The following is a 16,870-nucleotide window of genomic DNA, read 5'->3' as shown; positions in this document are numbered from 1 at the left end:
CACCCGGAGGAAACCCATGCAGACACGAGGAGAACGTGCAAACTCTACATAGTCACCCAAGGTTGGAATCAAACCTGGGACCCTGGCGCTGTGAGGTAGCAGTGCTAACCACTGTGCCACCGTGCTGCCCATTATTATTATTTTTTTAACATTCAGTAAAGCTTTAATTCATTATCAAGAACAGAAAAGTAAATGAGTCTTAAGTGGTTGTTTCTGACCATTACAGTTACATATATCCCATGAAATGTACTAAAAGATATCTTACAAACAAAGACTTTGCACTGAACCGTGTAACAAAATACCTAAAATGGATTGTTTCATCAAAATCACAATAATCATGAATTGGGAAAATGTATCAGACTGCACACCATTTTCCTTAAAAAAAAAAACAAATTCATGCAATTTAATTTAAATTATAGTAAAAATACATAGAGTCAGAGATGTACAACACGGAAACAGACCCTTCAGTCCAACCCGTCCATGCCGACCAGATATCCCAACCCAATCTAGTCCCACCTGCCAGCGCCCAGCCCATATCCCTCCAAACCCTTCCTATTCATATACCCATCCAAGTGCCTCTTAAATGTTGCAATTGTACCAGCCTGCACCACATCCTCTGGCAGCTCATTCCATACATGTACCACCCTCTGCGTGAAAAAGTTGCCCCTTGGGTCTCTTTTATATCTTTCCCCTCTCACCCTAAACCTATGGCCTCTAGTTCTGGACTCCCTGACCCCAGGGAAAAGACTTTGTCTATTTATCCTATCCATGCCCCTCATAATTTTGTAAACCTCTATAAGGTCACCCCTCAGCCTCCGGCGCTCCAGGGAAAACAGCTCCAGCCTGTTCAGCCTCTCCCTGTAGCTCAGATCCTCCAACCCTGGCAACATCCTTGTAAATCTTTTCTGAACCCTTTCAAGTTTCACAACATCTTTCCGATAGGAAGGAGACCAGAATTGCACGCAATGTTCTAACAGTGGCCTAACCAATGTCTCGTACAGCCGCAACATGACCTCCCAACTCCTGTACTCAATACTCTGACCAATAAAGGATAGCATACCAAACTCCTCCTTCACTATCCTATCTACCTGCGACTCCACTTTCAAGGAGCTATGAACCTGCACACCAAGGTCTCTTTGTTCAGCAACACTCCCTAGGACCTTACCATTAAGTGTATAAGTCCTGCTAAGATTTGCTTTCCCAAAATGCAGCACCTCGCATTTATCTGAATTAAGCTCCATCTGCCACTTCTCAGCCCAGATGCTGTTGTAATCTGAGGTAACCCTCTTCGCTGTCCACTATACCTCCAATTTTGGTGTCATCTGCAAACTTACTAACTGTACCTGTTATGCTCGCATCCAAATCATTTATGTAAATGACAAAAAGTAGAGGGCCCAGCACCGATCCTTGTGGCACTCCACTGGTCACAGGGTCCAGTCTGAAAAACAATCCTCCACCACCACCCTCTGTCTTCTACCTTTGTGCCAGTACTGTATCCAAATTGCTAGTTCTCCCTGTATTCCATGAGATCTAATCTTGCTAATAGTCTCCCATGTGGAACCTTGTCAAACGCCTTACTGAAGTCCATATAGATCACATCGACCTGCTCTGCCCTCATCAATCTTCTTTGTTACTTCTTCAAAAAACTCCATCAAGTTTGTGAGACATGATTTCCCACGCACAAAGCCATGTTGACTATCCCGAATCAGTCCCTCAGGATTCCCTCCAACAATTTGCCCACCACCGAGGTCAGGCTCACCGGTCTATAGTTCCCTGGCTTGTCTTTACTGCCCTTCTTAAACAGTCGCACCACATTTGCCAACCTCCAGTCTTCCGGCACCTCACCTGTGACTATCGATGATACAAATATCTCAGCAAGAGGCCCAGCAATCACTTCTCTAGCTTCCCACAGAGTCCTTGGGTACACCTGATCAGGTCCTGGGGATTTTTCCACCTTTAACCGTTTCAAGACATCCAGCACTTCCTTCTCTGTAATCTGGACATCTTGCAAGATGTCACCATCTATTTCCCTACAGTCTATATCTTCCATATCCTTTTCCACAGTAAATACTGATGCAAAATATTCATTTAGTATCTCCCACATTTTCTGTGGCTCCACACAAAGGTCGCCTTGCTGATCTTTGAGGGGCCCTATTCTCTCCCTAGTTAACCTTTTGTCCTTAATATATTTGTAAAACTCTTTTGGATTCTCCTTAATTCTATTTGCCAAAGCTATTTCATGTCCCCGTTTTGCCCTTCTGATTTCCCTCTTAAGTATACTCCTACTTTCTTTATACTCTTCTATCTCACTCCAATAAGTAAACATTGCAATTTCCAGAATCACTTTGAGCCACCACATACCAATAGCAACTTTTTAAAAAATGTTCTTATTGAGTCAATATATTTACATTAGTGAAAGGAGAGGAACTAAATTTTAAAATATCAGATTCGTTTTGCTGTGTGAGTTTAATTAGAAAACAATTATATACATTATTTTCTAATGTCCACTGAATGTTCACAACTGCAATTCTGTCGATGAAAATAGATATCTGTATCAAAGTAAGCACCTAAAACAATCCTAAGATTACATCAACCTGTGCTATTGAAAGCATTCAAAATAATTTAAATGCAGTATAGTCTTAAGTTAGTCAAGCAATGAAAAATCATATGGTTGAAAACCATTCCTGAAAACCTTAGCAAATTCTTCTTCTTTTTCTCGGCTGTATTTACATTCCTTCCAGTTGGCTTTATCTGGCATATTTAGGACAGCCTCACTTGCCAAAGCCACTCTTCCAAATTGTAAAGGAAAGTGTCTCTTGATTCGGTGCAACAATTTTTCTTCACTGTCCAGCTCAACATAGAAATATGCTGATCCAGGCTGAATTATTTGTTTGAGATCCTCATGTTCAGGGATCTCCAATAGCCCCATCTGCTGTTCCTCTGCTTGTACAATAAAAGCTTCTTTAATGTCCTCAGTTGTACAACATTGAATAGGTGCAGGAACCACCTGCAACTGTGGGTGCAGACTCCTGTAGTTTCTTTCAAACATTACAAATCTTTTCCCAATGCTCTTTTAAAACTTTTTCGAAGCCAGTTTATACTTCTTCTATGACTTCTGAAGGAAGCTCTACCACTGACTGATGGTGCCCAATAGGCAAAATGAGTTTATGATTAGGGATTAAGCTACTTTTAGCAAGGGCAATTTAACTATGTGTACCACTACTGATAACCAAGTGCTTTTCTACTTCGGAACTAGCAAGACAGAACCAGCAAGGACCTGAGGGCTGAGGTATTGTTCATGGCTGTTTTGATTGATGAGGTGAAGGTCTTCCTCATTCAGACAATCTCTTCTTTCCTTTTTTACTTAAGTCAAAGAAGAACTCATTCTCTCCTGTTGCAGTTTCCTCTGTTTTTGTTTTTTGAAATTCCTTCATCATTTTCCTATATGGACTTTCGGTTACATCCAGTGGCTGTTTTGCAAGTTCAGTTGGATCCATAGCACAAAGGGGAATTATGTTAAATGTTTATAAGTACTTTTTCTTACTAGAATTGCTGAGGTTTGCCAGTGCTATGAACTGCTGACGTGCTGTGCACTTTCCTGTAGTATCATATGGTTTCTGTAAGGTAACCTTCTGTAATTGGCACCTTCTAATGCAGCAAAATGATATCGTGGCTTCAGGGCAAAAGAAAGGTGAGAGACAGAGATGGAACCACATGATTTTGTATCAATACCTTCCAGATTATTCCCATATTGCCACACACCTTTTGGCCACTGTGATGTCAGCAGAATGTCCACACCCTTGAATTTGGAATTGGCGGTTAGTGAGCTCTTGAGTGCAATTTGTGACTCTTGTTTCTCTCTCTCAAACCTAATATCAAATAGTGATATTTTGCATTTCATATTAGCAGAACAGTCCCTCAAGCAGTAAGTACTGCAGTGCAAACACGTTGTTAATAGTCTCTAACTCGCCCTTGCACCTTGAAGTAGGGGCCACATTTCTGTCTGAACCTACAGGGTAAGCTGTTCAGCTGTTGACAATTGTGTATGCATCAGAAATCCTCGGTGGAATTGAGAAAACGCCTGACCACCGTGAACAGCTTTCATAGCTACCTCCTGCGAAGTGTAACATTTCATATTCATCACAGGCTTACAGACATTAATCTTACGTTCCCCTAACGTTCCACTAAAGTTGTTGCAGAGACCTAGAGACATATCCTTTCTGCTTGATGAATTCATTAGGTATTACTGCTAATGGTACATTCTATGGACATTACACCAAAACATTCCAGCCTGATACCGCAAAGTGGTATAAGGGAAAGGCACTCTCGTCCTCCTCTTCCTTTGAACTCATATTTTTCCAGATGATCGTTTCTGGTACCTTGTTGTATTTGCCAACTTTGTTAGTATGTGGTACAGGCCAAGGGTTATTCATGGTGACCAATCATCCTTTGTTTTTGCATTAAATTGTACCTAGCTGGGTATTAGTGATTGAGGATACACCATCATAGCATATTGCAGCAGGGCACTGATCTTGGGTAACAAGGTTTATTGCTTGAAAATAAGAAGTACAAATAAATTTGGTCAAATTTCTAGGTTGAAACTTTATTGCTGGAACAGCACAGCAGGTCAGGCAGCATCCAGGGAACAGGAGATTCGACGTTTCGGGCACAGGCCCTTCTTCAGGAATGATTGATTCCTGAAGAAGGGCCTGTGCCCGAAACGTCGAATCTCCTGTTCCCTGGATGCTGCCTGACCTGCTGTGCTGTTCCAGCAATAAAGTTTCAACTTTGATCTCCAGCATCTGCAGACCTCACTTTCTCCTCAAATTTCTAGGACCTTATGGAGCTGCTACAGATTCATCTGCTCCCTTTGAAGCTTGAGTAAACTCCTTGTTTTCTCACACAACATGTGATTGAGTGGTGCTGTTGTGACATTAGCATTAATTCCTGCAAAAACATCCACTTCAGAACATAAGAAATAGGGGTTAAAATGCCTTCTCAAGTCTGACCCACCATTTATTAAGATGTAGCTATTCTGTGTCAGGTCTCGACTCATCTTTCATGTCAGTTCCTCAGTCCTCAACTCTACAATATTTCAAAATATTTCCTCAACCTCCTCTTTGAAAACTTTCAATGATCTAGCCTCCGTAATTGTATGGGGGCAGAGATTTCAGTTACTTACCATGTCTGGGAAAATAAATTCCCTTACAGCTCAGTTTAAAATGAAATGCCGTTATTCTGTAACTATGGCCTTAGTTTGAGATTCCCCCCCCCCCCCCCCAATGAATGTAAATGCCACCTCTACCCTGTCAAGCCTTCTAAGAATCTTATATGCTTCAGTAACATCCTCCCTCATTGTTCTAAAATCTACTAAATGAATGCCTAACCTGTTTTCTGGAGAAGTCAGTCGCTTCATCCCAGAAAGCAGTATAATAAAGCTCTCTTGAATAGTCTCCAATGCCAGTCCTTCGTTTCTTCAATATGGGGACCGAAACTGTGCATAGTACTCCAGGTGGGTCCTCACCAACACTAACAATTGTAACAAGACTAGCCTGTTTCTTAAATTCGAACTCCAAACAATAAAGACCAAAATTTCATTTGCCTTCTTAATTATTTGTTACACCCATTTTGCGAACATTTTGTGCTTCGTGCACAACAGCATTCAGACCACTCTGTGCTGCACTTTTTTTGGAGTTTCTCTTTATCTAAACAGTAGTTTACGTGCTGATTCTTCCTACCAAAGTGTATGTCTTCAAACTTTCGGATGTTAACTCCAGCTGTCAAGGATTTGACCATTCACTCGATCTATCTGCATCCCTTTAAAGATATGTAATGACCTTGTTACAACATGCTCTCCCATGGATTTGTGCATCATCAGCAAATCAAATGACACTCTGCCCCCACTGCCCCGGCTCCAAATTATTAATGTAGATAACAAATAGTTGAGGCCCTAAGATTGATCCTTGTGGCACTTCAATAATTACGTCTTTCCAACCTGAAAAAGATCTATTCATCCTGACTTGGCCTGCTGTGTGAATCCTCTATCCACATTAATACATTATTTTAATGCCATGAACTCAAATCATGTGGAATAACCTTTGATATGTTACCTTTATTGAATGCTTTCTGGAAATCCAAATACACCAGATCTCCTTGTTCCCCTAATCAACTTTGCTTGTTTTTTCAAGGAACTCCAGAAAATTCATCAAACATGATTTCCCTTTCATAAAATCATGTTGCCTCTGGTTGCGTTGTTTTTCTAAATGTCCTGCTATTTCTTTCTTAATAGTGGACTTTTTCCAGCAAATGATGTTCGGGTAACCAACCTGAAGTTTACTGCTTTCAGTCTCCCTTCTTTAATGATTGGAGGTGTGTTGTTTGTGTTTTCCAACATGCTTGAACCTTCCAGAATCCAGAGAGTTCTGGAATATTTTGACCAGTGTCTCCACTATTTCTAATGAAGTCCTTTAATCCTTCAATACAGGCTGTCAGATCCTGGCGGCTTGTTTGTCTTCAGTCCCATTAGCTTTTCAAAACTTTGTCCCTCATGATAAACACTGTTACACGATCATTCCTCACATTAGGATTAGATTAGATTAGATTAGATTACTTACAGTGTAGAAACAGGCCCTTCGGCCCAACAAGTCCACACCGACCCGCCGAAGCGTAACCAACCCAGACCCATTCTCCTACATTTATCCCTTCACCTAACACTACGGGCAATTTAGCGTGGCCAATTCACCTAACCTGCACATTTTTGGATTGTGGGAGGAAACCGGACCACCCGGAGGAAACCCACGCAGACACGGGGAGAATGTGCAAACTCCACACAGAGTCGCCTGAGGCGGGAATTGAACCCGGGTCTCTGGCGCTGTGAAGCAGCAGTGCTAACCACTGTGCTACCGTGCCGCCCACGGTAGCGTATTTGTTATTTTTGCGTATTTGTTATTTTTGTGATATTCATTGTGTCCTTCATTGTGAATACTACAAAATATCAGTTTAAATTATCTGCCATTTTCTGTTTCCCATTATTAATTCCCCAGTTGCATCTTCTAAGAATCACACACTTACGTTAGCTACTCTTTTACATCTCTTCTGTTAGTATATTTTTTGCCAGATTATTTTCATAATCAAGTGTCTCCCTCGTTTGCATTTTAGTCATCCGCTATTGGTTACTAAAGAAAATTGGCAATTTTTTGGCCTATCACTGATTTTTTTTTTCCACTTTGCCTTAGTTTTTGATTAGATATGGTCCTTGACCTTTTTAAACTAAACTTGTTAAGTTTGTCAGCCTCCTGCAGAAGTTTACTGAAGGAGATCAGGAGGGCGAAAGAGGGAACGAGATAACCTTGGATGAGAAGATTACAGTGAATCTAAAGAGATTCTTTAAGTATATTAAAGGATAAAGAATGACCAAAGTTGACATGTATGTGTACAACCGCAGGAGATGGGCAAGGTTCTCAATGAACATTCCTCCTCTGTGTTTACCATGGAGAAAGACATGGAGACGACTTGGGGAAGTTAGTGGTGATATCTTGGGGATAGTCCATATCACAGTAGAGGATGTGTTGGATGTATAAAATGTATGAAGGTGGATAAATCTCCTGGTCCTGAGAAATATCCAAGAACGCTGCAAGAGGCTAGAGAAGAAATTGTAGGAGTCCTGGCTGATATTTTTACATCATTGTTAGCCACAGGTGAGGTCCCACAAGACTGGAGGGTAGCAGATGTTGTGATATTATTCAAGAAGGGCTGCAAAGAAAAGCCAGGGAACTGTAGACCAGTAAGCTTAATATCTGTGGTGGCTAAGTTACTTGATAAGGTTCTGAGAGATAAGATACACATGAATTGGAAAGACAAAGTTTGATCAGCATGGCTTTGTGAATGGGAGATCATCCCTCTCAAATTTGTTAGAGTTCTTTGAAGTGACCAGGAAAGTTGATGAGGGTAGGGCGATAGTTGTAATTTATATGGATTACAGTAAGGCCTTTGATAAGGTTCCACATGGTAGGCTGCTCTGGAAGGTTAGATTGCATGGAATCCAGGGTGAGCTGGCAAATTGGATACAAAATTAGCTTGATGGTAGGAAGCAGAGGGTCATCATGGAAGGATACTTGTTGGACCAGAAGCCTGTGACTAGTGGAGTGCCTTAGAGGTTGGTACTGGGCCCATTACTATTTATTATCTTTATCAATGATTTGGATGAGCATACAAGACATGTTTAGTAAGTTTGCAGAGGACACTAAAATAGGCTGTATTGCACACAGTGATGCAGTGAAAAATTGTCGCAGGACCTTGATCAGCTGGGCCAAGAATTGGCAAATGGAGTTTAATATCAATAAGTGGTGAGGCGTTGCATTTTGGAAAGTCAAATCAAGGTAGGAGTTTCATGATGAATGGTAGTGCCTTAAGGTGTGTAGTGGAACAGGAGGATCTTGGGAGTTCAGGTTCACAGTTCTCTGAAAGTAGAGTTGCAGGTAGGTAGGGCAGTGAAGAAGGCTTTTGGCACATTGACTTTCATCAGTCAGGGTATTGAGTATAAAAGTTGGGAAGTTATGTTGCAGTTATACAGGATGTTGGTGAGGCTGAACTAGGAAAAGTGTGTTCAGTTTGGTCACCTTTTTATAGGAAGGATGTTATTAAACTGGAAAGAGTGCAGAAAAAAATTACAAGTATGCTGCCTGCACTCAATATCTGCATTATAGAGAGAGTTTGGACAAGCTAGGACTTTTTTCCTTAGGAGACTAAGGGGGATCTTACAGAAAATGAGATCATGAGAGGCATGGATAGGGTGAATGGAGTCAGGCTTTTTCCCAGGGTTGGGGAATCGAGGACTAGAGGGCATCAGTTTAAAGTTAGAGGTGAAAGAATAAAAAGGAACCTGAGGGGTATTTGTTTTTGACACAGGGTGGTATGCATATGGAATGAGCTGCCAGTGGAAGTGTTTGAGGCAGGTACGTTAACAACATTTAAAATGCATTTGGACAAATACATGGATAGGAAAGGATTAGAAGATGTGGGTCAAATGCAGAGAAATAGGGTTAGCATGGATGGACGTTTTGGTTCGGTATGGACCAGTTTGGGCCAAAAGGTCAGTCTGTGTGCTGTAGTACTCTATGACTCTGTGACTCCTCCGTGTATCCTTCTGTGTGACCATAATAAATTTTTGCTGAGTATTATGAAATATCTGTTTAAATGTCTGACACCGTTCATATATTGACTTTCCCATGTGAACTCTCTTAAGTCTAGAACATTTAATTTGCTAACATTTACAACAATGACTCATTGTTCTATGTAAATAGGAATATGTGAATCGATTTGCTGTTGCTGTTCCCCGCTGTGTTCAGTATTGGTGTACCCATATTCTGCAAAACAGTGGCCGCGGTAGTTGAAATCGTGTGGCCATCCTTGGTTCTGTTGTCAAGTGGGAATCTTTATGCCTCTGCCTTAAAAATAATCAGTAGCCTGTCTCCACCACCTTCTGAATCAGCATTCCAAAATTACGCAACCTTAGAGAAAATATTTCCCTTCATCTTTGTTCTTTAAAGGGTGATTCCTAATTTTAGAAATATCTCTCTGGTTCTGGACTCATCCACAAGAGTAAACATTCTTTCCGCATTGGGCTGCACTTTGGCACAGTAGTTAGCACTGCTGCCTCACAGCGCCAGAGACCTGGGTTCAATTCCCGCCTCCGTGTGGAGTTTGCACATTCTCCCAATGTCTGCGTGGGTTTCCTCTGGGTGCTCCGGTTTCCTCCCACAGTCCAAAAATGTGCAGGTTAGGTGAATTGGTCATGCTAAATTGCCCGTAGTGTTAGGTGAAGGGGTAAATGTAGGGGACTGGGTCTGGGTGGGTTGCTGTTCGGAGGGTCGGTGTGACTCGTTGGGCCGAAGGGCCGGTTTCCACACTAAGTAATCTAATCTAATCGTAATCTAGTCCTTTGTCTAGACCATTCAGGATCTCATAGATTTCAATTAAATCATTCCTTACTCTTAACCTTAGAGAAAACAAAAGCAAATGAAGAGAATGTTAGAGACTCAGCAGATCTGGCAGCAGCTGTAGAAAATGAAGCAATTTATGTTTGAGTCTGGTACAATGTGTTCAGAACTGTTTGGATGATAGGAGGCAGAGTAATAATAAAGGAAATGTAGTTTTATGTGTGAAAGTAGAATTCCTTCAGGATTTGTATTTGGACCTCAACCAAGCGTATTAATGATTTGGATAAAGCAGTAGAGTTGTATATTGGAGTTTGCAGATGGCACTAAAATTATGAGATGCAAAAGGATAGAGCGAGGGGAACAGGACGTTTCAAATGGATATTGATCGTATGAACAAAATGTAGGCCAAAGATGAAGGCATCCACTTCGGATCTCTCTCAGAATTGAGAGACTCAGAACTGCTGCTGAGTAAAGAGATTTATACAATTCACTAAAATGTAGTGCACAAGGAACAACAAATAATCAAAATATGAATGTGATACTGGCCTTTATCTCAAAGGAACTGGTATATGATTTTATAATTATGAAACGGTTAGATAGGGTATATACGAAGAAATAATCCTTTCTTGGAGTAGAGAACAGGATACAAAAATCTTCAAAAATTTGGCCATTTTGGAGTGAAATCACACAAAAATTTAGAACACTCCCTCAAAAGGCGTTACCACGCTGAGATGGACAGATTTATATTAGGGAAGGATGTCATGGGATTTGAAGCAAAGGCAGTTAATTGGAGGTGCAAGGCAGAGATCAGCCAGGGCTTAGTTGATTATAATCAAGGCTATGCTAAACAGATTTCTAATTGATAAGGGAGTTGGGGTTCTGTGGAGCAGGCAGAGGAGTTGGGCCACAGTGAGGTCAACCAGGAACTTGATAGATGGTAGACCAGGCTCAAGAGATCAAATGGCTTACTTTAAGTTCCTCTGATCATATGATTGAGCCAAGTCTGTAATGTCAGTTGTCAACAACTGTTCACATTTAGACCATTTCTAATTTTTTTTTTGTCATTTGGATAGAAGTCAATAAATGTTTATCAGATTCTCAAGAAGATTCTATGTGGCGGAAATGTGGCAACAGGGAAGTTTTTTATCCTCAAAAGAAATCAAATCACACACAAATACAATAAAATGCAGTTCAAAAAGACTATCTCATAAAGCACTCAGTAATCTTCCTTCAAAATTACATTGATTTTTAGTTTGAATAATGTAAGTTGTGGGTGTACTGAAATGTGTAGATGCACTAATTGTGAAATCATAATTTACTGCAGTGAGAAATAATTAGAGGTGCCTTGAAGCAAAATTCAGGTGTTCAGTTTATAATATATTTGTTAAGTGCATTCACAATAACAAAGCAAAGTGTGTTAATCATATGATTCTTTGCTTGTCGCCAAGAAAATGCTCTCTGTTTGTGTAAAGGCGTACCATTAAACATAGATTTTTAAAATTGCACAGTGGCAAGTCACCTGTATAACAAATTAACCATAATCAAAATCCTGGAATGTTTATGACTGCCTGCAGTTAAAGATGGTATATCGACCAATAAAGAATATTTAAATATTTACAAATAACCAGAAATATTGTGCACATTTTCTAGTACACTTTACTGTACATATTTCATTGTGAGAAGCCTGATTTTCTAGAGATATTTTATACTTGATGAAATGCATGCATTGTGATTTATTCCAATTTTACAATTCCATTCTTTTAAACATTCAGTGGTAGTGGTGTGATATGATCATCTTTGCGATTACCATTGAATCAGCTATCTACATGAGGCATTTAATATGGATGCATTTGATAAATAGCAGATCTGTTACACTTTAAAAAGATAAAACTTATATTTTAATATCAATCTTGGATGTTTCTGATCGCTTTGGTCTGCTTGTAAAGTAATTGTTGGATAAAGTAGATTCCATTTTTTCTTGGTGTGATACAAAACTGCTGTGAGAGGGATCTTTGTATGACATGGACATGTGTGGTAGCAGTAATATCAATGGGGCTTGATATACTGATACATTTTTAATTTCACAGCCATTAATTTTCATCTTAACTGCAGTTATCAAGAAGTGTTGCTGTTATCAGTCAGTTGAATCTAGTAATCTAGCTGATTGCTAATGTTTCACCTTTATTATCTGGAAGTGGGTTATTGCTGGGGGAGGAAATATGTTGTTTTGGAGTGGAAAGCTCTCCAAAATGTGAATTTCTAATTATGCAAAGGTTAGATAGGGTACATTGAAAGAAACAATTTCCTCTTGATGGTAGTAGAGAACAGCAGGCAAATTTCTTTTAAATCCAGCCATTTCAGAGTGAAATCACATAAAAAATTGAAAGACTCCATCAAAAGGCATTAGATGCTGAGATATTCAAAATTTTATTCGGAAAGGTATCATGGGATATGACACCCATGGCAGAAATGGTTGATTCTGAAGGGTAGAAACAATAGCTTTAGCTGGTCATGGGTTATTCTGTGTTGCTTGTGGTCGCAATACATAAAAGTTACTTGGCCACATCCTGCAACTGGTTCGTGGAGGCATTTGCCTTCCAAGTGAGCAATTTATTCAAGTCACATTTACCTACCTTCATCCTACAATCCCTTTGAACTCCTTTTCTGTCCCACCATTTACTGAACTTAATCTTCACTGTTTCAACATCAAATCATTGAACTCCTTTTCTGTCCCTCCATTTACTGAACTTAATCTTCACTGTTTCAACGTCAAATCATTGATATAAGTTCCACCTTAAGTCTCAATAAATATGTTGCTTCTATGTGCTACTAAATTAATTTCATTTAGTCCAAGGCTGCCTTTTCTTTATGCTTTAATGAGACATGGGAGTTACTGTCATGGCTGGCATTTATTCCTTGGAAGAGAGCATTTAAAATTTGCTGTGCTTCTGCAGGCCAGACCAGATAAGAATGACAAATTTACTTATGTGAATGATAGTAATAAACCAGATGGGTTTTTTTACGACTGTTGAACATTTCATGGATCACCATTACTGAGACACGTTTTACATTTCAGATTGTATTAATCAAATTAAATTTGACAGCTGTTGTGAATCCATACCTCTTGAGAATTAGTCTTAGCTTCTGGATATTACCACTGCACCACCATCTTGCTCCTTGTCATTGACTTTATTTAAGTACAGTAATTCCGTTTTGAATTTGAGTTTCTGATTCTTTCTCTGGTGATCCTGTATGATGAGATTACAAAATAACTCCATTTCGTTACTAAAGACTAGATGAAAAATACAGCTTTCCTGGTTGAATCCACTGCACATTGTTCTGGGAAACTTTCTCAAATCCATTCCAGATTGCTTCTGCCTATTTGATATGACTAGGTTTTTTTTAAATTATTCTCCATAGTTATCGCATCACCTTTGTATAAACCTGTCTTTCTTCTTGATTAGTGCCGTATTCAACTGGATAATTACTGTCACAATTGTTTTCTGATGCTTGCTATTCCTAATCTCCACTCATGCTAATTCTAATTTCTGCTCTGCTAAACCAAGATCTTTCCTACCACTGGTACTCGCATCATCTTGCGCTATCAAGGGGATCCCCACCCCTTTTCAATTTTTTTTTGAAACAAGTACCTTAGAATATTTCACGCCCAGTTTTGGTCACCACACAATCGTGTCTGTGATGGTCATTAGATAAAACCCAATTATCTCTATCTGGATACTTCCTGTATTTCAAAAAAAGGTTTATTTTTATTTTTATTTTAACTTTGACGAATTTCCCCATTTGACCTTAACCAGACATGCTAGTACCATTAAATATTGTATCTTTCCTGTCACATAGTCTCTTTATCTTTGCCTAGATTGCTACACTGTTCTGTGACCTTGACTTTTCTCTTTAGATTCATAAGCTTCCTCTTGAATTATCGCTTTCCCTTTGACCTCCCCCTTTTTAGATGAATATTGTAACTACAATCTTCATTACACAATTTACAAGGCCAATGGTCCAACCCAATTTAGATGCAACCTGTCCCAGTGGAACAACTCCTTCTTAGCCAAGTACAAATGTTAGTGTCCAATGAATTGAAAATCCTGTTTTTCACACCACTCTTTCAGCCATGCATTTACCTCTCTGAACTGTTCGATCCTATGCCAATTTACATGTTACTCTGGTATAATCCAGAATTTATTACCTTTACAATTCTGTTTAGTTTGCAGTTTAGTTTAGTTCTCAAACATCCTCAACAGTTCTTTATTCCTCATTTTACCTTTGTAATTGGTTCTTTCATGGAGGTAGGGTAACCATCCGATTATCATAGCTCAAATTATTCTCAGCTGCACAAGACAATATCTATCCCATAACTATGGTACTATGTTACTATGGTATTTCTTTTCACTCTACAAACTTGAATGGTCTCTTGTACCATGATGCCACGGCCAGTTTCTCTTAAATCGTGAATAATTTGCTCTCACCTCGAGAGGCAGTTTTGGTTATGAACAGAGGCAGAGGCTCCTCCGGAACTGCACATGGGTTGCCCTTAACCTACCTGATTTGCAGTTACACCCTTCATGTCATAACCACTAAACAGACCATTCTCCAACCTGGGCGTATGACTGGCCTCCTGGATTAAAATGTTCAGGTAACTTTTCCCCATGCTTAATGCCTATGTTGTTTATGTTTTTGAGTTGCACTTCAATAATTCTGAGGTGACGCCGTTTGAGATGCAGGCATTTACTGTAAATGTAATTGTCCAGAATTACAGTGCTGTATGTAGCCTTTCCTATGGCTGCAGTTGTGGCATGTCAACTTCTTATGGCATGTCAATGTATGTATACAATATTGTCTCATTCCATTTTAATTATAGTGTATATATTTAACTTGAAATAAATATTCACTGTGATATGGACAACTACAATACTGAAAGCAAAAAAGCAGCACCTTCTTCCCCATTTGCACCCAATTCCTACTTAAACCAAATTTCACTACTTTACAACTATTCTGAGATAACCATTTGCCAAGACTTTTCAGGAAGGGGTAAAAAGGGGTTTTTCAATTAGCAACTCTGGTTATGGCTTTGTAAAGATAGCAAGTAAAATAAAATTAATTTATAATTCTTTGGAATGATCAAGTAAATAACATAATTTTTACATAATTGACACATGACTCAGATAGAAAGCATCACCAGATTGTGATGAAGTTCATCATATAAGTTAATATGATTTGGAAGAATGGGTTCCAAAATGGACAGAACTATATATAGCTTTAAGTTTAGTTTGTATTGTGTATTAAGAAGGGAAGAATTGGTTTTAGTTTAATATTTTAGTTCTGTAAGAGGTGCGTAGGATTATGTGAAAAGCTGCTTATGTGCATTTGAATGAGGCTTTTAAAAAAAACTTGATGAGTCGAAACACGGAGAAACAAATTGGTTATTGCCAAGATGTCCCTTGACTGCAGAACTGACACTCCCAATGCCAGCAATAATTCAGAGTTAATGCAACTGCACAATGCATGTCTGACTCAGACTCCGCCTGCTTCAAAATACTTTCCTCCGTATCACTGGGTCATTCAGCGCTGAAAACCCTATGGAATTGCTGGTGTACCCTATAAGCGAGTTATTGTTAAATCATAACATTGTAAAACATTCCAGAGTACTTTGCAGGAATGTTATAAGACAACATTTGGTACAGAAGGAAATATTAAGATCGGTGTCTAAAGGTTTGCTCTCATAACTACAGTATTTATGTGGCTGGACCAGTTCAAGTTGTGGTGAGGACCTTGGTAGTGCAAGATTCAATAACACTCATGCCTTTGAAAGTCAGTGGAATGGCTCAGATTCTCACTTATTGGACATGCTCACTTTCAATCACTCCTGTGAATTCCACATTGCACTAACTACTTATTAGACCAAATCTGTATGTTAACCAGGTCTTATTGCATGAGGATTACTTCAGTATCTTAAGAGTTGTGAATGAAACAGACACACTTTGCGTAATCACCACTGTACATCATCCCCGTGCTAACCTTACGCTGGAAGAAATTTTGTTGAAACAGCTGAAGACTGTTGGTCTTAAAACACTGCCCTCAATAACTCAAGCAAGTGTCCTCATGCTAAGTTGATTGGTGTACAGCAGCCATAACCATTTTCATTTGATGAAGGTATGGGTTGAAACAGTGCAGACTTTTCTCTCCTGATTCACAATGATTCAATTTTATTGGGAGGACTTGGATTAAATATTGCCTTGTAAAGACTGGTTTTATTTTTCTGTATTTTTATTGTCAACTGAAATAGGAAAAGACAGGTTTTAAAGCTACGAATTGCTGAAGGGAATATTTCATGTTTTAGAAAGTACGTAACTTGGTGCTCATTTTAAGTACTGTTCCCACAGCTGCTGATTCAAGCAGTAGTAAAAAGAAAAGGTACAGGTGTATATCCACATACAGATTCAGCCAGCTGTCACAAAGCTGGTCCTCTTTTCTGAAAGCTGTTCCTTTTCTCAAGGATACTGTGTCCTTGATTTTCTTCAGAGGGTTCGTATATAGGTCAGGCTTCAATTAGACTAGTTTGGAACAGAGATTAAAAGGTATCGAGAGGCCTTTTTGTTTATATGTAAACAGATGAGACTTCAGGCCAAAGTGGTCATGTTTTAGAAGTGACCTGTATTTCAGTCCGGAGCAAGTTCGGAGTTCAACAGTGAGCTGTGTGGAATCTTTCTTTTTCGTTTTCTCTCTCTCTCTCTCTCTTTCTCTCTCCCCCCTTTTATAAGTATGAACTTTTACCTCCTGCAAACCAATGAAAGCATCTGGCGAATGAAGACTAAGAAGCAATGTTCTGATCAGCACAAGAATCATCCCCCAACAAGTCCTATGAATGAGAAATACAGAATCAAAATCAAAAATTGCTGGAAAAGCTCAGCAGG

General features: G+C 39.4%; 1 protein-coding gene and 1 pseudogene across 10 annotated transcripts in view; one reads left to right on the top strand and one right to left on the bottom strand.

Annotated features, from left to right (window-relative positions):
- anks1aa (ankyrin repeat and sterile alpha motif domain containing 1Aa) overlaps nt 1-16,870 on the top strand; it is a 355,860-nt gene that overhangs the window by 157,659 nt on the left and 181,331 nt on the right. The gene's annotated exons all lie outside the window — the stretch shown is intronic.
- On the bottom strand, nt 2,645-3,901 carry LOC122563010 (CWF19-like protein 1 pseudogene; annotated as a pseudogene).

The sequence above is a fragment of the Chiloscyllium plagiosum genome, unplaced genomic scaffold, assembly GCF_037043375.1.
Source record: "Chiloscyllium plagiosum isolate Xiang-an unplaced genomic scaffold, Cpla_swu_hap1 HiC_scaffold_26, whole genome shotgun sequence".
Taxonomy (NCBI): Eukaryota; Metazoa; Chordata; class Chondrichthyes; order Orectolobiformes; family Hemiscylliidae; genus Chiloscyllium; species Chiloscyllium plagiosum.
This window is presented reverse-complemented; position numbering and strand designations above follow the sequence as displayed.